Below are 13604 nucleotides of genomic sequence, written 5' to 3' on the forward strand. Positions count from 1 at the left end.
TGACTTCGTCATCACACTTAGAATGAGTTTACATTTTTTGTACAAAATACCGTATGTGGGTTTTTTTTTTTTTATATAAGCCTCAAGGGCTAGGTGGCGCTGTATTTATAACTGAATGTTGTCATCGAGATACCTTCAGGCCTTGATTATAAGCATACATGTCAAGTGTGGGATTTTTTTTGGAGCATGTACCGTGGAGTTATTAAGCATATCCTTCATTCACGATATTGCTTTTAATGTCCACAGAGGCTATCAAAAATAAATAAAAATATATATATGTTTGGATAAGTCTGATGCCAGTGCACATTTTGAGTGGTGGAAACTAAAAGAATATTCATAAATGACTTAGTTATCACACTTAGAATGAGTTTACATTTTTTGTACAAAATACCGTATGTGGGGTATTTTTTTTTTATGCCTCAAGGGCTAGGTGGCGCTGCATATATAACTGAATGTTGTCATAGAGATAGCTTCAGGCCTTGACGATAAACATACATGTCAAGTTTGGGGTTTTTTGGAGCATGTACCGGGGAGTTATTAAGCATATCCTTTTTCAGTGCGAAACACAAATTTTGATGCCCCGCCTTCATCATATAGTATTTCGAAAGGTCAAGATTTTTCCCCCTGTCGTTGGCTCAGGTCTTGACATGGTCCAGGTCAAGTCTTAACTCAGTCAGATGAAACGTGTAGGAGAAGTGGGCAAAAGTCTGCCCCCTGTGAATGTGCAAAAATCGTCAAAAATGGGACATTCAAAAATTCGTAGCTCACTTCCTGTTCATTTTAGCATATGGGTCCAAGAGACTTTTTTGTAGGTCTTGGGCTCCCTCATACACCTAAAAATATTCGTCGTTCTTGCTTAAACGTACAACCGGGGCTGCTTCGTTAAAAACTTCTAGGGGGCGCTATTGAGTCATTTTTGTAAAAATAGCACAATCAACAATAAAATATTGCTCATTTTACCAGGCCAGATGTGTGTGCCAAGTTTCATGAGTTTCTGTGCATGTTTAGACCCTCAAAACTGGCGTTGTTTTCTTGGCGAACAGCGCTTAGCCACACCCACAGCAATTCGCGAAAACTCACAAACTTCGTGTTGTGACATCATGAAGGCCGAAACCCTCATCTGAGCAAATATGAGGTAGGTCCAGTTAACGTGTTTGGAGAAAAACGTAGAAGAAAATTCGTAATAAAAAAAATTGCCACTAGGTGGCGCTATCAGTTAGATGAAATATAAGTCAGTAGATGTCTTTAGGGCTGGACTCTCATCAAATGTGTGACATTTTGAGAAGATAGGATCATCTCGGTCAAGTTAATGCAGCTTTTATTTTCACGAAAAATCTTCAGACTTTGCGTCACCGTAGCGGCCACGCCCTTTGGCGAAAAGTTACAATATTCGGTGTGGGGCATGATCAACATGTTAAGCCTTTTCTGACCAATTTTCAAATGGATCCCTTCAACAAGCTCAGCACAGTAGCTAAAAACGTAAAGTATGACATTTATTGTAACCACTAGGTGGCGCTATATGTATAACTGAATTTTATCATATAGATGTTTTCAGGCCGTGACTATTACGTTGCCTGAGAAGTTTGAGATTTTTTGGAGCTTGAACATGGGAGTTATTAAGCATTTGCTCTTTCTGGACAAATGAAATTTTAAAGGCAATATTTGATGCCCCGCCCCCGTCATATAGTATTTCAAAAAGGCAAGATGTTTTGCCCAGTTTTTCTCTCAGGTCTTGAGATGATAAATGCCAAGTTTGAAGTCAATTGGATGAAAAATGTTTGCAAAGGGGGAAAAAGCATGACCACAGTGAATGTGCCAAAATAGGCCAAAATTGGACATAAAAAAATTCATAGCTCACTTCCTGTACATTTTAGCTACATGGTCCCAATAGACTTTTTTGTGCGTCTCGGGGTGCTACACGTGCGTGCCAATTTTCGTTGCTCTAGCTCAAACATGCCGGGCTTGGTTTTTATTTTTCTACGCTAGGGGGCGCTATCGAGTCGCATTGTTATGACGACTTAATAATATCAAATTTTTCGCCGGGCCTGAGGAGTGTGCAAAGTTCGGTGAGTTTTCGTGAATGTTTAGGTACCCAAAATCGCGATCGTTTGCGGAGAATAAAGAAGAAGAAGAAGAAGAAGAAGAAGAAGAACTAGAGCTGCGAGCAGCTATAAAGGGCCCTCGCAGCCCGGGCCACGTTGGGGTCCTTGCACGTTGGGGTACTTGCACGTTGGGGTACTGGCACATTGGGGTACTGGCATATTGGAAGCAACATTTCTTTGAAAATGGCATAATAAACGTTTACATGTAGAATATTTTTTTGCCAGTGTGTGTGTCAAGCTCAACGGATTTTGGTGATTGTTAAGACCTGCAAAAATCAGCGTCCTTATTTATTTTTAGGCAATGAGTTGCCCTGATTGGTATTTTTTTGTAAAAGTGTATATACACATCATCGCTCGTTGTACTCATTGCACAATGTTTACTTTTATTGTCCAAAGGGGCAATCAAAAATGAATAAAACAAAATGGAAACGTACATACGTTTGGATCGGTGTGAAGCCAGTGAACAATTTGAGTGGTGGAAACTAAAAGAATATTCATAAATGACTTAGTTATCACACTTAGAAGGAGTGTAAATTTTTTGTACAAAATACCGTATGTGGGGTATTTTTTTATTTTTTTTATATAAGCCTCAACGGCTAGGTGGCGCTGTATTTATAACTGAATGTTGTCATAGAGATACCTTCAGGCCTTGATTATAAGCATACATGTCAAGTGTGGGATTTTTTTTGGAGCATGTACCGTGGAGTTATTAAGCATATCCTTCATTCACGATATTGCTTTTAATGTCCATAGAGGCTATCAAAAATAAATAAAAATATATATATGTTTGGATACGTCTGATGCCAGTGAACATTTTGAGTGGTGGAAACTAAAAGAATATTCATAAATGACTTCGTTATCACACTTAGAATGAGTTTACATTTTTTGTACAAAATACCGTATGTGGGGTATTTTTTTTTCATGCCTCAAGGGCTAGGTGGCGCTGCATATATAACTGAATGTTGTCATAGAGATAACTTCAGGCCTTGACGATAAACATACATGTCAAGTTTGGGATTTTTTGGAGCATGTACCGGGGAGTTATCAAGCATATCCTTTTTCATTGCGAAACACAAATTTTGATGCCCCGCCCTCATCATATAGTATTTCGAAAAGTCAAAATTTTTCCCCCTGTCGTTGGCTCAGGTCTTGACATGGTCCAGGCCAAGTCTTAACTCAGTCGGATGAAACGTGTAGGAGAAGTGGGCAAAAGTCTTCCCCCTGTGAATGTGCAAAAATCGTCAAAAATGGGACATTCAAAAATTCGTAGCTCACTTCCTGTTCATTTTAGCATATGGGTACAAGAGACTTTTTTGTAGGTCTTGGGCTCCCTCATACACCTAAAAATATTCGTCGTTCTTGCTTAAACGTACAACCGGGGCTGCTTCGTTAAATATTTCGAGGGGGCGCTATTGAGTCATTTTTGTAAAAATAGCACAATCAACAATAAAATATTGCTCATTTTACCAGGCCAGATGTGTGTGCCAAGTTTCATGAGTTTCTGTGCATGTTTAGACCCTCAAAACTGGCGTTGTTTTCTTGGCGAACAGCGCTTAGCCACACCCACAGCAATTCGCGAAAACTCACAAACTTCGTGTTGTGACATCATGAAGGCTGAAACCCTCATCTGAGCAAATATGAGGTAGGTCCAGTTAACGTGTTTGGAGAAAAACGTAGAAGAAAATTCGTAATAAAAAAAATTGCCACTAGGTGGCGCTATCAGTTAGATTAAATATAAGTCAGTAGATGTCTTTAGGGCTGGACTCTCATCAAATGTGTGAAATTTTGAGAAGATAGGATCATCTCGGTCAAGTTAATGCAGCTTTTATTTTCACGAAAAATCTTCAGACTTTGCGTCACCGTAGCGGCCACGCCCTTTGGCGAAAAGTTACAATATTCGGTGTGGGGCATGATCAACATCTTAAGCCTTTTCTGACCAATTTTCAAATGGATCCCTTCAACAAGCTCAGCACAGTAGCTAAAAACGTAAAGTATGACATTTATTGTAACCACTAGGTGGCGCTATATGTATAACTGAATTTTATCATATAGATGTTTTCAGGCCGTGACTATTACGTTGCCTGAGAAGTTTGAGATTTTTTGGAGCTTGAACATGGGAGTTATTAAGCATTTGCTCTTTCTGGACAAATGAAATTTTAAAGGCAATATTTGATGCCCCGCCCCCGTCATATAGTATTTCAAAAAGGCAAGATGTTTTGCCCATTTGTTCTCTCAGGTCTTGAGATGATAAATGCCAAGTTTGAAGTCAATTGGATGAAAAATGTTTGCAAAGGGGGAAAAAGCATGACCACAGTGAATGTGCCAAAATAGGCCAAAATTGGACATAAAAAAATTCATAGCTCACTTCCTGTACATTTTAGCTACATGGTCCCAATAGACGTTTTTGTGCGTCTCGGGGTGCTACACGTGCCTGCCAATTTTTGTTGCTCTAGCTCAAACGTGCCGGGCTTGGTTTTTATTTTTCTACGCTAGGGGGCGCTATCGAGTCGCATTGTTATGACGACTTAATAATATCAAATTTTTCGCCGGGCCTGAGGAGTGTGCAAAGTTCGGTGAGTTTTCGTGAATGTTTAGGTACCCAAAATCGCGATCGTTTGCGGAGAATAAAGAAGAAGAAGAAGAAGAAGAAGAAGAAGAAGAAGAAGAAGAAGAAGAATTTTTACAAAAACAATAGGGACCTCGCAGCGGTCGCTGCTCGGGCCCTAATAACTAGAGCTGCGAGCAGCTATAAAGGGCCCTCGCAGCCCGGGCCACGTTGGGGTCCTTGCACGTTGTGGTACTTGCATGTTGGGGTACTGGCACATTGGGGTACTGGCATATTGGAAGCAAAATTTCTTTGAAAATGGCATAATAAACGTTTACATGTAGAATATTTTTTTGCCAGTGTGTGTGTCAAGCTCAACGGGTTTTGTTGATTGTTAAGACCTGCAAAAATCAGCGTCCTTTTTTATTTTTAGGCAATGAGTTGCCCTGATTGGTATTTTTTTGTAAAAGTGTATATACACATCATCGCTCGTTGTACTCATTGCACAATGTTACTTTTATTGTCCAAAGGGGCAATCAAAAATGAATAAAACAAAATGGAAACGTACATACGTTTGGATCGGTGTCAAGCCAGTGAACAATTTGAGTGGTGGAAACTAAAAGAATATTCATAAATGACTTAGTTATCACACTTAGAATGAGTGTACATTTTTTGTACAAAATACCGTATGTGGGGTATTTTTATTTTTTTTTATATAAGCCTCAAGGGCTAGGTGGCGCTGTATTTATAACTGAATGTTGTCATAGAGATACCTTCAGGCCTTGATTATAAGCATACATGTCAAGTGTGGGATTTTTTTTGGAGCATGTACCGTGGAGTTATTAAGCATATCCTTCATTCACGATATTGCTTTTAATGTCCATAGAGGCTATCAAAAATAAATAAAAAAATATATATGTTTGGATAAGTCTGATGCCAGTGAACATTTTGAGTGGTGGAAACTAAAAGAATATTCAGAAATGACTTCGTTATCACACTTAGAATGAGTTTACATTTTTTGTACAAAATACCGTATGTGGGGTATTTTTTTTTTCATGCCTCAAGGGCTAGGTGGCGCTGCATATATAACTGAATGTTGTCATAGAGATAACTTCAGGCCTTGACGATAAACATACATGTCAAGTTTGGGATTTTTTGGAGCATGTACCGGGGAGTTATCAAGCATATCCTTTTTCATTGCGAAACACAAATTTTGATGCCCCGCCCTCATCATATAGTATTTCGAAAAGTCAAAATTTTTCCCCCTGTCGTTGGCTCAGGTCTTGACATGGTCCAGGCCAAGTCTTAACTCAGTCGGATGAAACGTGTAGGAGAAGTGGGCAAAAGTCTGCCCCCTGTGAATGTGCAAAAATCGTCAAAAATGGGACATTAAAAAATTCGTAGCTCACTTCCTGTTCATTTTAGCATATGGGTGCAAGAGACTTTTTTGTAGGTCTTGGGCTCCCTCATACACCTAAAAATATTCGTCATTCTTGCTTAAACGTACAACCGGGGCTGCTTCGTTAAAAATTTCGAGGGGGCGCTATTGAGTCATTTTTGTAAAAATAGCACAATCAACAGTAAAATATTGCTCATTTTACCAGGCCAGATGTGTGTGCCAAGTTTCAGGAGTTTCTGTGCATGTTTAGACCCTCAAAACTGGCGTTGTTTTCTTGGCGAACAGCGCTTAGCCACGCCCACAGCAATTCGCGAAAACTCACAAACTTCATGTTGTGACATCATGAAGGCCGAAACCCTCATCTGAGCAAATATGAGGTAGGTCCAGTTAACGTGTTTGGAGAAAAACGTAGAAGAAAATTCGTAAGAAAAAAAATTGCCACTAGGTGGCGCTATCAGTAAGATGAAATATAAGTTCATAGATGTCTTTAGGGCTGGACTCTCATCAAATGTGTGAAATTTTGAGAAGATAGGATCATCTCGGTCAAGTTAATGCAGCTTTTATTGTCACGAAAAATCTTCAGACTTTGCGTCACCGTAGCGGCCACGCCCTTTGGCGAAAAGTTACAATATTCGGTGTGGGGCATCATCAACATCTTAAGGCTTTTCTGACCAATTTTCAACTGGATCCCTTCAACGAGCTCAGCACAGTAGCTAAAAACGTAAAGTATGACATTTATTGTAACCACTAGGTGGCGCTATATGTATAACTGAATTTTATCATATAGATGTTTTCAGGCCGTGACTATTACATTGCCTGAGAAGTTTGAGATTTTTTGGAGCTTGAACATGGGAGTTATTAAGCATTTGCTCTTTCTGGACAAATGAAATTTTAAAGGCAATATTTGATGCCCCGCCCCCATCATATAGTATTTCGAAAAGGCAAGACTTTTTGCCCAGTTGTTCTCTCAGGTCTTGAGATGATAAATGCCAAGTTTGAAGTCAATTGGATGAAAAATGTTTGCAAAGGGGGAAAAAGCATGACCACAGTGAATGTGCCAAAATAGGCCAAAATTGGACATAAGAAAATTCATAGCTCATTTCCTGTACATTTTAGCTACATGGTCCCAATAGACTTTTTTGTGCGTCTCGGGGTGCTACACGTGCCTGCCAATTTTTGTTGCTCTAGCTCAAACGTGCCGGGCTTGGTTTTTATTTTTCTATGCTAGGGGGCGCTATAGAGTCGCGTTGTTATGACGACTTCATAATATCAAATTTTTCGCCGGGCCTGAGGAGTGTGCAAAGTTTGGTGAGTTTTCGTGAATGTTTAGGTACCCAAAATCGTGATCGCTTGCGGAGAATAAAGAAGAAGAAGAAGAACTAGAGCTGCGAGCAGCTATAAAGGGCCCTCGCAGCCCGGGCCACGTTGGGGTCCTTGCACGTTGGGGTACTTGCACGTTGGGGTACTGGCACGTTGGGGTACTGGCATATTGGAAGCAAAATTTCTTTGAAAATGGCATAATAAACGTTTACATGTAGAATATTTTTTTGCCAGTGTGTGTGTCAAGCTCAACGGGTTTTGGTGATTGTTAAGACCTGCAAAAATCAGCGTCCTTTTTTATTTTTAGGCAATGAGTTGCCCTGATTGGTATTTTTTTGTAAAAGTGTATATACACATCATCGCTCGTTGTACTCATTGCACAATGTTACTTTTATTGTCCAAAGGGGCAATCAAAAATGAATAAAACAAAATGGAAACGTACATACGTTTGGATCGGTGTGAAGCCAGTGAACAATTTGAGTGGTGGAAACTAAAAGAATATTCATAAATGACTTAGTTATCACACTTAGAATGAGTGTACATTTTTTGTACAAAATACCGTATGTGGGGTATTTTTTATTTTTTTTATATAAGCCTCAAGGGCTAGGTGGCGCTGTATTTATAACTGAATGTTGTCATAGAGATACCTTCAGGCCTTGATTATAAGCATACATGTCAAGTGTGGGATTTTTTTTTGGAGCATGTACCGTGGAGTTATTAAGCATATCCTTCATTCACGATATTGCTTTTAATGTCCATAGAGGCTATCAAAAATAAATAAAAATATATATATGTTTGGATAAGTCTGATGCCAGTGAACATTTTGAGTGGTGGAAACTAAAAAAATATTCATAAATGACTTAGTTATCACACTTAGAATGAGTGTACATTTTTTGTACAAAATACCGTATGTGGGGTATTTTTTTTTCATGCCTCAAGGGCTAGGTGGCGCTGCATATATAACTGAATGTTGTCATAGAGATAACTTCAGGCCTTGACGATAAACATACATGTCAAGTTTGGGATTTTTTGGAGCATGTACCGGGGAGTTATCAAGCATATCCTTTTTCATTGTGAAACACAAATTTTGATGCCCCGCCCTCATCATATAGTATTTCGAAAAGTCAAAATTTTTCCCCCTGTCGTTGGCTCAGGTCTTGACATGGTCCAGGCCAAGTCTTAACTCAGTCGGATGAAACGTGTAGGAGAAGTGGGCAAAAGTCTGCCCCCTGTGAATGTGCAAAAATCGTCAAAAATGGGACATTCAAAAATTCGTAGCTCACTTCCTGTTCATTTTAGCATATGGGTACAAGAGACTTTTTTGTAGGTCTTGGGCTCCCTCATACACCTAAAAATATTCGGCGTTCTTGCTTAAACGTACAACCGGGGCTGCTTCGTTAAAAATTTCAAGGGGGCGCTATTGAGTCATTTTTGTAAAAATAGCACAATCAACAATAAAATATTGCTCATTTTACCAGGCCAGATGTGTGTGCCAAGTTTCAGGAGTTTCTGTGCATGTTTAGACCCTCAAAACTGGCCTTGTTTTCTTGGCGAACAGCGCTTAGCCACGCCTACAGCAATTCGCGAAAACTCACAAACTTCATGTTGTGACATCATGAAGGCCGAAACCCTCCTCTGAGCGAATATGAGGTAGGTCCAGTTAACGTGTTTGGAGAAAAACGTAGAAGAAAATTCGTAAGAAAAAAAATTGCCACTAGGTGGCGCTATCAGTTAGATGAAATGTAAGTTAGTAGATGTCTTTAGAGCTGGACTCTCTTCAAATGTGTGAAATTTTGAGAAGATAGGATCATCTCGGTCAAGTTAATGCAGCTTTTATTTTCACGAAAAATCTTCAGATTTTGCGTCACCGTAGCGGCCACGCCCTTTGACGAAAAGTTACAATATTCGGTGTGGGGCATGATCAACATCTTAAGGCTTTTCTGACCAATTTTCAAATGGATCCCTTCAACAAGCTCAGCACAGTAGCTAAAAACGTAAAGTATGACATTTATTGTAACCACTAGGTGGCGCTATATGTATAACTGAATTTTGTCATATAGATGTTTTCAGGCTGTGACTATTACGTTGCCTGAGAAGTTTGAGATTTTTTGGAGCTTGAACATGGGAGTTATTAAGCATTTGCTCTTTCTGGACAAATGAAATTTTAAAGGCAATATTTGATGCTCCGCCCCCGTCGTATAGTATTTCGAAAAGGCAAGATGTTTTGCCCAGCTCTTCTCTTAGGTCTTGAGATGATAAATGCCAAGTTTGAAGTCAATTGGATGAAAAATGTTTGCAAAGGGGGAAAAAGCATGACCACAGTGAATGTGCCAAAATAGGCCAAAATTGGACATTAAAAAATTCATAGCTCACTTCCTGTACATTTTAGCTACATGGTCCCAATAGACTTTTTTGTGCGTCTCGGGGTGCTACACGTGCCTGCCAATTTTCGTTGCTCTAGCTCAAACGTGTCGGGCTTGGATTTTATTTTTCTACGCTAGGGGGCGCTATAGAGTCGCGTTGTTATAACGACTTCATAATATCAAATTTTTCGCCGGACCTGAGGAGTGTGCAAAGTTTGGTGAGTTTTCGTGAATATTTAGGTACCCAAAATCGCGATTGTTTGCGGAGAATAAAGAAGAAGAAGAAGAAGAAGAAGAATAATAATAACTAGAGCTGCGAGCAGCTATAAAGGGCCCTCGCAGCCCGGGCCACGTTGGGGTCCTTGCACGTTGTGGTACTTGCATGTTGGGGTACTGGCACATTGGGGTACTGGCATATTGGAAGCAAAATTTCTTTGAAAATGGCATAATAAACGTTTACATGTAGAATATTTTTTTGCCAGTGTGTGTGTCAAGCTCAACGGGTTTTGGTGATTGTTAAGACCTGCAAAAATCAGCGTCCTTTTTTATTTTTAGGCAATGAGTTGCCCTGATTGGTATTTTTTGTAAAAGTGTATATATACATCATCGCTCGTTGTACTCATTGCACAATGTTACTTTTATTGTCCAAAGGGGCAATCAAAAATGAATAAAACAAAATGGAAACGTACATACGTTTGGATCGGTGTGAAGCCAGTGAACAATTTGAGTGGTGGAAACTAAAAGAATATTCATAAATGACTTAGTTATCACACTTAGAATGAGTGTACATTTTTTGTACAAAATACCGTATGTGGGGTATTTTTATTTTTTTTTATATAAGCCTCAAGGGCTAGGTGGCGCTGTATTTATAACTGAATGTTGTCATAGAGATACCTTCAGGCCTTGATTATAAGCATACATGTCAAGTGTGGGATTTTTTTTTGGAGCATGTACCGTGGAGTTATTAAGCATATCCTTCATTCACGATATTGCTTTTAATGTCCATAGAGGCTATCAAAAATAAATAAAAATATATATATGTTTGGATAAGTCTGATGCCAGTGAACATTTTGAGTGGTGGAAACTAAAAAAATATTCATAAATGACTTAGTTATCACACTTAGAATGAGTGTACATTTTTTGTACAAAATACCGTATGTGGGGTATTTTTTTTTCATGCCTCAAGGGCTAGGTGGCGCTGCATATATAATTGAATGTTGTCATAGAGATAACTTCAGGCCTTGACGATAAACATACATGTCAAGTTTGGGATTTTTTGGAGCATGTACCGGGGAGTTATCAAGCATATCCTTTTTCATTGTGAAACACAAATTTTGATGCCCCGCCCTCATCATATAGTATTTCGAAAAGTCAAAATTTTTCCCCCTGTCGTTGGCTCAGGTCTTGACATGGTCCAGGCCAAGTCTTAACTCAGTCGGATGAAACGTGTAGGAGAAGTGGGCAAAAGTCTGCCCCCTGTGAATGTGCAAAAATCGTCAAAAATGGGACATTCAAAAATTCGTAGCTCACTTCCTGTTCATTTTAGCATATGGGTACAAGAGACTTTTTTGTAGGTCTTGGGCTCCCTCATACACTTAAAAATATTCGTCATTCTTGCTTAAACGTACAACCGGGGCTGCTTCGTTAAAAATTTCAAGGGGGCGCTATTGAGTCATTTTTGTAAAAATAGCACAATCAACAATAAAATATTGCTCATTTTACCAGGCCAGATGTGTGTGCCAAGTTTCAGGAGTTTCTGTGCATGTTTAGACCCTCAAAACTGGCGTTGTTTTCTTGGCGAACAGCGCTTAGCCACGCCTACAGCAATTCGCGAAAACTCACAAACTTCGTGTTGTGACATCATGAAGGCCGAAACCCTCCTCTGAGCAAATATGAGGTAGGTCCAGTTAACGTGTTTGGAGAAAAACGTAGAAGAAAATTCGTAAGAAAAAAAATTGCCACTAGGTGGCGCTATCAGTTAGATGAAATGTAAGTTAGTAGATGTCTTTAGAGCTGGACTCTCTTCAAATGTGTGAAATTTTGAGAAGATAGGATCATCTCGGTCAAGTTAATGCAGCTTTTATTTTCACGAAAAATCTTCAGATTTTGCGTCACCGTAGCGGCCACGCCCTTTGACGAAAAGTTACAATATTCGGTGTGGGGCATGATCAACATCTTAAGGCTTTTCTGACCAATTTTCAAATGGATCCCTTCAACAAGCTCAGCACAGTAGCTAAAAACGTAAAGTATGACATTTATTGTAACCACTAGGTGGCGCTATATGTATAACTGAATTTTGTCATATAGATGTTTTCAGGCTGTGACTATTACGTTGCCTGAGAAGTTTGAGATTTTTTGGAGCTTGAACATGGGAGTTATTAAGCATTTGCTCTTTCTGGACAAATGAAATTTTAAAGGCAATATTTGATGCTCCGCCCCCGTCGTATAGTATTTCTAAAAGGCAAGATGTTTTGCCCAGCTGTTCTCTTAGGTCTTGAGATGATAAATGCCAAGTTTGAAGTCAATTGGATGAAAAATGTTTGCAAAGGGGGAAAAAGCATGACCACAGTGATCGTGCCAAAATAGGCCAAAATTGGACATTAAAAAATTCATAGCTCACTTCCTGTACATTTTAGCTACATGGTCCCAATAGACTTTTTTGTGCGTCTCGGGGTGCTACACGTGCCTGCCAATTTTCGTTGCTCTAGCTCAAACGTGTCGGGCTTGGTTTTTATTTTTCTACGCTAGGGGGCGCTATAGAGTCGCGTTGTTATAACGACTTCATAATATCAAATTTTTCGCCGGACCTGAGGAGTGTGCAAAGTTTGGTGAGTTTTCGTGAATATTTAGGTACCCAAAATCGCGATTGTTTGCGGAGAATAAAGAAGAAGAAGAATAATAATAATAATAATAATAATAATAATAATAATAATAATAATAATAATTTTTACAAAAACAATAGGGACCTCGCAGCGGTCGCTGCTCGGGCCCTAATAATAATAACTAGAGCTGCGAGCAGCTATAAAGGGCCCTCGCAGCCCGGGCCACGTTGGGGTCCTTGCACGTTGGGGTACTTGCACGTTGGGGTACTGGCACGTTGGGGTACTGGCATATTGGAAGCAAAATTTCTTTGAAAATGGCATAATAAACGTTTACATGTAGAATATTTTTTTGCCAGTGTGTGTGTCAAGCTCAACGGGTTTTGGTGATTGTTAAGACCTGCAAAAATCAGCGTCCTTTTTTATTTTTAGGCAATGAGTTGCTCTGATTGGTATTTTTTTGTAAAAGTGTATATACACATCATCGCTCGTTGTACTCATTGCACAATGTTACTTTTATTGTCCAAAGGGGCAATCAAAAATGAATAAAACAAAATGGAAACGTACATACGTTTGGATCGGTGTGAAGCCAGTGAACAATTTGAGTGGTGGAAACTAAAAGAATATTCATAAATGACTTAGTTATCACACTTAGAATGAGTGTACATTTTTTGTACAAAATACCGTATGTGGGGTATTTTTTTTATTTTTATATATAAGCCTCAAGGGCTAGGTGGCGCTGTATTTATAACTGAATGTTGTCATAGAGATACCTTCAGGCCTTGATTATAAGCATACATGTCAAGTGTGGGATTTTTTTTGGAGCATGTACCGTGGGGTTATTAAGCATATCCTTCATTCACGATATTGCTTTTAATGTCCATAGAGGCTATCAAAAATAAATAAAAATATATATATGTTTGGATAAGTCTGATGCCAGTGAACATTTTGAGTGGTGGAAACTAAAAAAATATTCATAAATGACTTAGTTATCACACTTAGAATGAGTTTACATTTTTTGTACAAAATACCGTATGTGGGGTATTTTTTTTTCAT

The sequence above is a fragment of the Festucalex cinctus genome, chromosome 18 (genome assembly GCF_051991245.1).
Source record: "Festucalex cinctus isolate MCC-2025b chromosome 18, RoL_Fcin_1.0, whole genome shotgun sequence".
Taxonomy (NCBI): domain Eukaryota; kingdom Metazoa; phylum Chordata; class Actinopteri; order Syngnathiformes; family Syngnathidae; genus Festucalex; species Festucalex cinctus.